Source organism: Triticum urartu, chromosome 5 (genome assembly GCF_003073215.2).
Source record: "Triticum urartu cultivar G1812 chromosome 5, Tu2.1, whole genome shotgun sequence".
Lineage (NCBI taxonomy): Eukaryota > Viridiplantae > Streptophyta > Magnoliopsida > Poales > Poaceae > Triticum > Triticum urartu.
In genome coordinates, this window is record NC_053026.1 from 398,407,044 (window position 1) to 398,418,708 (window position 11,665).

At 49.0% G+C, this 11,665-nt stretch overlaps 1 pseudogene; it reads left to right on the top strand.

The window, feature by feature from the left end:
• The first annotated feature begins 3,055 nt into the window (after positions 1-3,055).
• On the top strand, positions 3,056-6,078 carry LOC125507056 (annotated as a pseudogene).
• Positions 6,079-11,665: the final 5,587 nt, after the last annotated feature.

An 11,665-nucleotide genomic window follows, 5' to 3' on the forward strand; every position in this document is an offset into this window, starting at 1 on the left:
TATTGGGATACCGACGATCGAGTCTCGGGCAAGTAACGTACCGATTGACAAAGGGAATTGTATACGGATTGATTGAATCCTCGACATCGTGGTTCATCCGATGAGATCATCGTGGAGCATGTGGGAGCCAACATGGGTATCCAGATCCCGCTGTTGGTTATTGACCGGAGAGTCGTCTCGGTCATGTCTGCATGTCTCCCGAACCCGTAGGGTCTACACACTTAAGGTTCGGTGACGCTAGGGTTGTTAGGAAGACTTGTATGTGATTACCGAATGTTGTTCGGAGTCCCGGATGAGATCCCGGACGTCACGAGGAGTTCCGGAATGGTCCGGAGGTGAAGATTTATATGTAGGAAGTTGTCATACGGTCACCGGAAAGGTTCGGGGGCATATACGGGTATTGTACCGGGACCACCGGAAGGGTCCCGGGGGTCCACCGGGTGGGGCCACCTATCCCAGAGGGCCCCATGGGTTGAATTAGGTGGGGACCAGCCCCTAGTGGGCTGGTGCGCCCCCCCCCTTGGGCCTGTCCTGCGCCTAGGGTTGGGAAACCCTAGGGGTGGGGGCGCCCCCCATTGCTTGGGGGGGGAAGCCCCCCCTTGGCCGCCGCCCCCTTGGAGATCCATCTCCTAGGGCCGGCGCCCCCCAAGGCCTCTATATAAAGAGGGGGGAGGGAGGTCAGCCGCACCCCTTGCTTTTGGCGCCTCCCTCTCCCTCCATAACACCTCCCCTCCCCGCTTGTGCTTGGCGAAGCCCTACCGGGATCCTGCTGCATCCACCACCACGCCGTCGTGCTGCTGGATCTTCATCAACCTCTCCTTCCCCCTTGCTGGATCAAGTTGGAGGAGACGTCTTCCCAACCGTACGTGTGTTGAATGCGAAGGTGCCGTCCGTTCGGCACTAGGTCATCGGTGATTTGGATCACGTTGAGTACGACTCCATCAACCCCGTTCTCTTGAACGCTTCCGCGCGCAATCTACAAGGGTATGTAGATGCACTCCTCTCTCCCTCGTTGCTAGATGACTCCATAGATTAATCTTGGTGATGCGTAGAAAATTTTAAAATTCTGCTACGTTCCCCAACATGTTCTGCTACTCTTCTAGCATGAGGCCTTTAATATAGTCTATTCAGGTGGATCAGGTGGCGCATTTGGCAGTCCATATGAGCGGGCATACGAGTGTGTGTGGTCATATGGAACGTTGTCCTTTGCTCTATCTTCTCTGGTGCACCTCCCACTTGATCTCCTTTATCTCCTCTTTACTTCTTTCCATATATTAACTTGATTTCGTCTATAAATAGCCCATTTCCAGTGGAAACGGAATAAAGATCGCATATTTGGAATCCTTTACATTCATTAGACATTAGCAGCACTATCGGAGCAAATATCTTAGTTCTTTTCGCCACGCCGTGCTCGAACCAACAAAAGGGGCTGCCTCTACTCCTTGTGTTGCATGCTTTCAAGGACACCCACCGACAAATGGCAATCAACTTCAAATGACTAATGGAAACCATACTTCTACCATGTCTTCAAGAACTAATGGATCTACTCACAAGACATCATATGGATCATGATTAGTACGTATGTATATACGAAGAACAATCTGAACATAACAATCTTTCATCAATAATTATCCTATGCCACAATTACAAGGTGTAATCAACACATACAAGTACTCCCAGGACCAATCTAAGCTTTGATACAAAGATTGAGCAAGAGGGATGATCTAGGGTTTGAAGATGAGATGGTGTGGGTGAAGATGTTGATGGAGATGATGATCCTGATGATGAACAAAGTGTTGGTGATCATGATGGTTTCAATTTCCCCCTCCCATGCTCGTCATGGACCTCCTTCTCCACCTCCCCCGTCATTGTTGTGGTGTTAAAGCTGCAAGCCGAAACACACGTTGCTACATCCGGCGACTGGCCATGACCACTATGCAAGGTAGTGAACTCTTGTGTGGCTATGATGATACGGTGATGACAGCCAGACAACAAAATTGGGGGGGGGGGGGGGGTATGCGACCATGTCACCCCATGCTGGGAACGACAGCTCAGTGTGCTACTACCATGGTCCACATGCTGGGATTGGCACTTTGATGTGCTGGGACCAATGTCGCTATGTGTTGTGACCAGCAAAAATGTTGTTGCGACACCACCCGTCGATGTTGCGGCTCACAGATGGGATGTTGGGCTGGCCTACGAACATGCTACGACCATAACCATCACGGTTTCGAGGTGGAGAGTGTGGTGTCAGAGCGAGGGGATGGCGAGCTGCTGCTAGATGCGAGGGACGTTACTGCAACAACAACCCGTGTTTCAACAATGTTTTTTCCACCTTAGTTTTTTTGAGGGACCTACAGGAGATAGAGTTGGGGCAAAGCTTTTACTATTGAAATAGCCCACATGACTCACAACGGACGGCCCACACAACGATGATCGAGCGCGTCGATGGTCCCACGCTAAGCGTTGGCCAAAATTGAAGTGCCCATGCCACCCTAGTGCTACAAGAAAAAACATTTTAGTTGTTTGTTGGAAGCAAATCTGTAATTTCTAGAAATTATTAATCTTTTGTACAACCTCCGCCCTAAATTAATTGACTTAGATTTATTCAGATATAGATGTATCGAACACTAAACCGTGTCTACATACATATCCATATTTGGACAAATCTGAGTCAACTAATTCGGGACTTTGGGAGTATATTTCTATTTCAAGCAATCATGACTTACCAAAAAAAACAGGAAGCAATCGTGAATTACCAAGGAAAACAAATTTGAGTCTTTTACGTAATTTCTTGAACCATTAAGTAAATTTATATTGATTTGATGGAAGCAAATCATGACTTACCAAAAACAACATAAAATAGAGTTGTTACCACAATTTCTGGAAGCAGTTTTCCACATGCACGTTTCTGTGGCTGAGTCGAATGCTTTAAAAGATTTCCATCATAAGCGAGAGCACACAGCTTCTCTCTTTCTTTCATTGTATGCGTGAGCGAAATCCCCTCATTATTCATTTAGAAATTTTCCAACCTCGCCAGAATCCTAGCCCCGCCATGCCGCCAGGCCCGGCCTGGACGGACCTACCACCGGAGCTTGTCTACCACACCGCCGACGGCCTTGATGACCTCAAGTGCTACGCGAGTGTGCGGGGCACCTGCACGAGATGGCGTCGCATGCTTGTGCCGCCATCACCGTCGCTGCTCATCGACCATGGAGACGACCCTGCCAAGCGCTGCATCACCGCTGCCGTCAAGCATCGTACAACCGCAGCCTCAATCCTCGCGCGTTGCTCCTTTGAGCTCAAAGCCATCCCTTCGGGCAAGCTCTGCCCCGCCGCGCGTCGCTCCTTCAAGCTCACCACCATCCACTCGGTCAGGACCTGTCTCGGCTGGTGTAGCGGATGGCTCGCCCTCTCCGTCCACATTGACGACGTCCGTAGCCTGCTCAGCCTCTTCCACCCCATCACAACCGCCGAGATCCTCCTACCCCCGCTTGTCTATGACAGCCGCCTCGTCTTCAAGATCATCTTCGCACCCAACCCTACCACTGACGACTTCGTGGCCGCTGTGATCCGTGACATCAATAGGGTTGCCTATGTCATTGCAGGGGCCAGGAGTGAAGGAAATATGCCCAAGAGGCAATAATAAAGTTGTTATTTATATTTCCTTATATCATGATAAATGTTTATTATTCATGCTAGAATTGTATTAACCGGAAACTTAGTACATGTGTGAATACATAGACAAACAGAGTGTCACTAGTATGCCTCAACTTGACTAGCTCGTTAATCAAAGATGGTTAAGTTTCCTAACCATAGACACGAGTTGTCATTTGATGAACGGGATCACATCATTAGAGAATGATGTGATTGACTTGACCCATCCGTTAGCTTAGCACTATGATCGTTTAGTTTATTACTATTTCTTTCTCCATAACTTATACATGTTCCCATGACTATGAGATTATGCAACTCCTGAATACCGGAGGAACACTTGGTGTGTTATGAAATGTCACAACATAACAGGGTGATTATAAATATGATCTACATGTGTCTCCGATGGTGTTTGTTGAGTTGGCATAGATCGAGATTAGGATTTGTCACTCTGATTGCCGGAGAGGTATCTCTAGGCCCTCTCGGTAATGCACATCACTATAAGCCTTGCAAGAAATGTGACTAATGAGTTAGTTCCAGGATGTTGCATTACGGAACGAGTAAAGAGACTTTCCGGTAACGAGATTGAACTTGGTACGATCATACCGACGATCGAATCTCGGGCAAGTAACATACCGATGACAGAGGGAACAAACGTATGTTGTTATGTGGTTTGACCGATAAAGATCTTCGTAGAATATGTGGGAACCAATATGAGCATCCAGGTTCTGCTATTGGTTATTGAACGGAGATGAGTCTCGGTCATGTCTACATAGTTCTCGAACCCGTAGGGTCCGCACGCTTAACGTTCGATGATGATATGTATTATGAGTTATGTGATTTGATGTACTGAAGGTAGTTCAGAGTCCCGTATGTGATCACGGACATGACGAGGAGTCTTGAAATGGTCGAGACATAAAGATTGATATATTGGAAGGCTATGTTTGGACACCGGAAAGGTTTTGGATAGGTTCGGGAATTTTCCAGAGTACCGGGGGGTTGCTGGAACCCCCCGGGGAGTTAATGGGCCTTAATGGTCTATGGTGGGAGAGAGGAGGAGGTGGCCAAGTGGGAGGCGCGCGCCTACCAAGCCCAATCCGAATTGGGAGGGGAGCCGACCCCCCTTTCCTTCTCTCCCTCTGCCTCTTCCTTCTTCTCCTATTCCAACTAGGGAAGGGGGAAGACCTACTCCTACTAGGAGTAGGAATCCACCCCTTGGGGCGCGCCATAGGAGGCCGGCCCTCCCCTCCTACACTCCTTTATATATGGGGAGGGGGGCACCCCATAGACACATAAGTTGATCTCTTAGCCGTGTGCGATGCCCCTCTCCACAGATTTCCACCTCGGTCATATTGTCGTAGTGCTTAGGCGAAGCCCTACGTCGGTAACTTCATCATCACCATCGTTGTGCTGACGAAACTCTCCCTCGGCCTCAGCTGGATCTAGAGTTCGAGGGACATCACCGAGTTGAACGTGTGCAGACCGCGGAGGTGTCGTGTGCTCGGTACTTGATTGGTTGGATCGCGAAGACGTTCGACTACATCAACCGCGTTTCTTAGCGCTTCCGCTTTCGGTCTACGAGGGTACGTGGACACACTCTCCGCTCTTGCTGCTATGCATCCCTAGATAGATCTTGCGTGATCGTAGGAATTTTTTTGAAATACTGCGTTCCCCAACAAGGAGGTGGGCCATCCTCGACCCCATCCGCCTCACCGTTGGAGACCAGCTCGCCGACCTCATCTACCATGAAAATGGTAGGGTCTACTGCCTCACTCGGTTTGGAGACGTTCATGTGCTCTTCCTGCCACAACGCCGCCGTCGGGAACCTTCTCGAGGGAAACAAATCAGCATATCCTGCAGTGCATAATAGGAAAATCATCCAGATGCATGGGACATGGCCGGATCTAAATGCACCGGCCACCATTAAGGCATTGTTGTCGTCTGTGGGAAGCAACCTATCGTTCGACACCACCACCAGTTTCGCCCTACCATACAACACAATCTCGACTTTCACTAGTGTCAAGAACCTGGTGTTCTGCGATGGTAACTTGTACCAGATCTGGAGGAATGTGTCGTGTACAGTTACTTTGCAGCTGCCGGAAGGGGGTCGATGCCGTGTAGCACATGATGAAATATTTGTTCTGAGGTATGACCCCCAACGTCAACCATGTTGGGACGCTATGTCTGACTTATGGGGATACTCGGTGTTTATTGGGAGGAACAATTCAATGTCGATAAACGCAGAAGGCATTCCGGGACTCAAGGGTGATTGTGTGTACTGGATCGACGGGAGGGGAAAGGGATCAAGGCATGGTTTTTGACATGAAGACTGGCAAGTCAACACCTTGCATTCCCCTCGTGGATGGTGTTCTTCTGGGGTCTCCACAAAGCACAATTTGCTGGTACTTTCTGAGTGACACATGAAAGAAGAGTTTACCAGACCCGAGCAAGGGCCGGGCATAATCTAGACAAAAGCGATACGTCATCAGGCATCTAGGCCACATGGTGATGAGGACCACCAACCACCTTGGTGGAAATGATGCTATACAATTGGTAGAGGGTTTTGTTCATGATTTTGTATATTGCATTTGAACTTGATTTAATTCTTGTGGGACCATTGGCCTATCATTTTTATTCACTATTACTTGCATTTTTAGCAATGTATCCTATTGATATTTAGGTGGTTGCTCATTCAGTTCATTTTGTTTAGTTCTCTCACATTCTTTCATGGTAGATTTACATCATGTAACCGGTAATGGAGATTGTTTTCGAGAAGGACAAATGTAACATCCCAAATTTTCAATTTGGAATGTTATACATTAGATCATCATTGCATATCATAATTTATTTTCTTTTGGTTTTGATCCTAGAAATTCCACGCAACTCAAGGACCCACGGAGAGAGTTGGGGATTTCGTTATTTTCATGTTTGAGTTTTCTCAAATTTTGCGAATAGGATCATTTGATTTTAATTATCTTATCATCAATTATTTCTATTACAAAAATATGAGAGAGGGAATAAAATGACTTTCCCAAAATAAATAAATATTGAGGATTTAATAATAAAATCAAATAAGATTTTATTTCGGAGTTTTTCGGTATTTTATTTGAATTTAGGAAAAATGTGCATTTTTCAAAATTGCATTTAGGCCCCAAATAAATGTTCACCTTGTGCGGCTTGATTTTAGAAGCCCGGGAAAATTTATTTCGGGATTTTTGGAGTCCGTTTAGTATTTCTTTTATTTGTTTTTCTGCGCGGAATAATTTAAAAAAAAGAGAAAAAAAGTCGCGGTTTTTTTAGTTTCGGTTTTTTTAAATAGATCGGTTTTCCGATTTATTTATTTAGCGAGCGTTCATCCGTTCGTTCATTCTAGCGAACGTTCGTCGTTTTTCTTTTTTCTCACATTAAATCCGTGATTTTTCTGATCGCGATTCCTGATCCGATTTTCGTTTTAGTATAACTTTTCGCTCGTTTATCGGATTCAGGCGATTCAAGCGCCTGGAGTTTCGTCTCGAAACCCTCTATCCGTTTAACCAACTTAAAAAAGTTTTGCTAGTGTAAAAATTTCCCTAGATCCAGAATAGTAAACGAAGCTTGTTTCTTTTGCCGTTTGACTTTCATTGCTTCGTTTGATTTGATTCTTTTTGCAAACCGGAGTTCTTAAGTTGAACCTTTCTGGTTAGATCTCTTATTTGAGTTTTACCTGTGCATTAGATGAATACTTATTGTATGCTTGTTTGTTTGTCTGCGATAGAATACCCGGAGTGCGCCGCCTGTTACTTCGAATCTCTAGGTTTCGCGGATCATCAGCAAGGCAAGTAACACTTTGATCATACCTCCTACTACCCAGTTTTATTGCATTAGATCAATCCTCAAACATTGCATGATTAGGATCTAATTAAATTGGATGGGAAGTGTTCGAGGATGGTACCGGATATACCTTCAGCCGGACTCCTGGACTATGAAGATACAAGATTGAAGACTTCGTCCCGTGTCCGGAAGGGACTTTCCTTGGCGTGGAAGGCAAGCTTGGCGATACGGATATGTAGATCTCCTACCATTGTAATCGACTTTGTGTAACCCTAACCCTCTCCGGTGTCTATATAAACCGGAGGGCTTTAGTCCGTAGGACACATACAGAACAACAATCATACCATAGGCTAGCTTCTAGGGTTTAGCCTCTCCGATCTCGTGGTAGATCTACTCTATACTACCCATATCATCAATATTAATCAAGCAGGACGTAGGGTTTTACCTCCATCAAGAGGGCCCGAACCTGGGTAAAACTCGTGTCCCTTGCCTCCTGTTACCATCCGGCCTAGACGCACAGTTCGGGACCCCCTACCCGAGATCCGCCGGTTTTGACACCGACATTGGTGCTTTCATTGAGAGTTCCTCTGTGTCGTCGTCAGGCTTGATGGCTCCTACGATCATCATAGCGATGCAGTCCAGGGTGAGACCTTCCTCCCCGGACAGATCTTCGTCTTGGCGGCTTCGCACTGCGGGCCAATTCACTTGGCCATCTGGAGCAGATCGAAAGCTATGCCCCTGGCCGTTCAGGTCAGATTTGGAAGTTTAAACTACACGGCTGACATCCGCGGGGACTTGATCCTCGACGGAATTCGAGCCACTGCCGAGCGCGCCGCACTGTCACGACGAGCATGATCTAGCTCTGCCACCAAAGAGTTCCCTGGAGGCCGCACCCGCATCGGCTTCGACCCTTAATTCGGAGCCAACTACGCCGATTGAGGATGGGTGGTTGGGCGCCGCCTCGGGGGCTGCGATCTCAACGGCGATCGAGCCGAACACCAGCCTCGCACTCCGCGAGACTCGTGACTCCATGGAGCCGGACTCCCCTCCGGACTCCGAACCCTCCGCGGCCCTGCCGATCGAATCTGATTGGGCGCCGATCATGGAGTTTACTGCCGCGGACATCTTTCAGCACTCGCCTTTCGGCGATATTCTGAAGACACTAAAGTCTCTCTCTTTATCCGGAGAGCCCTGGCCGGACTACGGTCAGCAAGGTTGGGATACGGACGATTAAGAAATTCAAAGTCCACCCACCACCCACTTTGTAGCCACTGTCGACGATTTAACCCACATGCTCGACTTCGACTCCAAAGACATGGACGGTATGGACACCGATGTAGGAGACGATGAAGAACCAACGCCTGTTGGCCCCTGGAAAGCCACCTCGTCGTATGACATATACATGGTGGACACCCCAAAAGAAGGAGATGGCGATGGAACAGCGGAGGATGACCCCTCCAAGAAACAGCCTAAGCGCCAGCGTCAGCGGCGCCGCTCAAAATCCCGCCAAAGCAAATACGGTGATTCCAGCACGGGAGATAATAATACTCCGGAGAATGCCGAAGAAAACCCCCTCCAGCAAGATTCAACACAGGAGGATGGAGAAGCCAGCCCTCATGAGAGAGCGGCAGACAGAGAGGTCGAGGACGATAATTATACGCCTCCCTCTGAAGACGAGGCAAGCCTCGATGACGACGAATTCATCGTGCCAGAGGATCCCATCGAGCAAGAGCGTTTTCAACGTAGGCTTATGGCCATGGCAAGAAGCCTCAAGAAAAAACAGCAACAGCTTAGAGCTGATCAAGATTTGCTAGTCGACAGATGGACTGAAGTCCTTGCGGCCGAAGAGCATAAACTCGAACGCCCCTCCAAGAGCTACCCAAAGCGCAGGTTGCTACCCCGATTAGAGGAGGAAGCACTTAAACCTACATCACCAGCACTTGATACGGCCGACCGGCCACCTCGTGGCCGCGACAGAGAGGCCTCTCGGCCCTCCACTCAAGCCGCACCCCGTACCAAGGCACGGGAAAATGCACCAGACCTGCGAGATATGTTGGAGGACAAGGCAAGGCAAAACAAGATCAATCTACGGGTCGCGTGGGCGCCCCACGACTCGAGACGGTAACCGTCACGCCGGACACAAATCCGGTAGGGCCGAACACAGTAGACAAAGCTCATTAGAGCTACGTCATGATATAGCCCAGTATAGAGGCGTCGCACACCCACTATGCTTCACAAATGAAGTGAGGGTTTCAAACCCATAAACATCGAACCATATGATGGCACAACAGATCCTGCGGTATGGACCGAGGATTATCTCCTTCATATCCACATGGCCCGCGGCGATGATCTCCACGCCATCAAATACCTCCCACTCAAGCTAAAAGGACCAGCTCAGCATTGGCTTAACAGCTTGCCAGCAGGATCAATCGGTTGTTGGGAGGACTTGGAAGCCGCATTCCTCGACAATTTCCAGGGCACTTATGTGCGACCACCAGACACCGATGACCTAAGCCACGTAATTAAACAGCCAGAGGAATCGGCCAAGCAATTCTGGACAAGGTTCCTAAGAAAGAAAAATCAAATAGTCGACTGTCCGGACGCAGAGGCCCTAGCAGCCTTCAAGCACAATATCCGTGACGAGTGGCTTGCCCGGCACCTTGGACAGGAAAAGCCGAAATCTATGGCAGCACTCACGACACTCATGACCCGCTTTTGTGCGGGAGAAGACAGCTGGCTTGCTCGTAGCAACAATATGACCAAGAACCCTGGTAATTCAGATACCAGGGACAGTAGTGGCAGGTCGCATCGCAACAAGCAGAAGCGCCGCACTAACGGCGACAATGCTGAGGATACGGCAGTTAATGCCGGATTCAGAGGCTATAAATCCGGTCAGCGGAAAAAGCCATTCAAAAGAAATCCTAGGGGCTCGTCCAGTTTGGATCGAATACTGGACTGCTTGTGCCAGATACATGGCACCCCCGAAAAGCCGGCCAATCACACCAACAGGGATTGTTGGGTGTTCAAGCAGGCAGGAAAGTTAAATGCCGAAAATAAAGACACGGGGCTGCATAGAGATGACGACGAAGAGCCCCGGCGCCGAACAACAGTGGACAGAAGGGTTTTCCCCCACAAGTGCGGACGGTGAACATGATATACGCAACCCACATCCCCAAGAGGGAGCGGAAGCGCGCGTTAAGGGACGTATACGCGGTAGAGCCAGTCGCCCCAAAGTTCAACCCATGGTCCTCCTGCCCGATCACCTTTGATCGAAGGGACCATCCCACTAGCACCCGTCATGGCGGATTCGCCGCATTGGTTCTAGACCCAATTATTGACGGATTTCATCTCACTAGAGTCCTTATGGACGGGGGCAGCAGCCTGAACCTGCTTTACCAGGATATAGTGCGGAAAATGGGCATAGATCCCTCGAGGATTAAGCCCACCAAAACGACCTTTAAAGGCGTAATACCAGGTGTAGAGGCCAACTGTACAGGCTCAGTCACACTTGAAGTGGTCTTCGGATCTCCGGATAATTTCCGAAGCGAGGAGTTAATCTTCGACATAGTCCCATTCCGCAGTGGCTATCACGCACTGCTCGGGCGAACCGCATTCGCGAAGTTCAATGCGGTACCGCACTACGCATACCTTAAGCTCAAGATGCCAGGACCTTGAGGAGTAATTATGGTCAATGGAAACACCGAACGCTCTCTCCGAACAGAGGAGCACACGGCGGCCCTTGCCGCGGAAGTACAAAGCAGCCTCTCCGGGCAGTTCTCTAGTCCGGCCATTAAACGTCCGGACACCGTCAAGCGCGCCCGGTGTAACCTACAACAAGACCGCCTGGCACGTTCCGAGTAGGCATAGCAATGCGGCCCCAACCCCAGCCCTCGCAAAAATGCGACACCAGTACTTCGCTTACATAACTACGCTCTAGAAATACCATGGGTACAGGGGGAGGGGCACCATCACGGCACGCCCGAAACACGTCTTAAACCGCACCAGGGGCTGCCGATTTTTTAATTTTCTCTTACTTTCAGGACTCCACTCTTCGGAAGGCCTGTTCGGCAGTTTAATTACCGCACAAACGATGCAAGAACCAGGGAAGCAACAAGCCATGCCGCATTACGGAACTCCCAGGTGGTTCTATCACGAGCAGTATACCTGTTTCGCATACCATTCCGCAGCCTGCCCCTGGAAC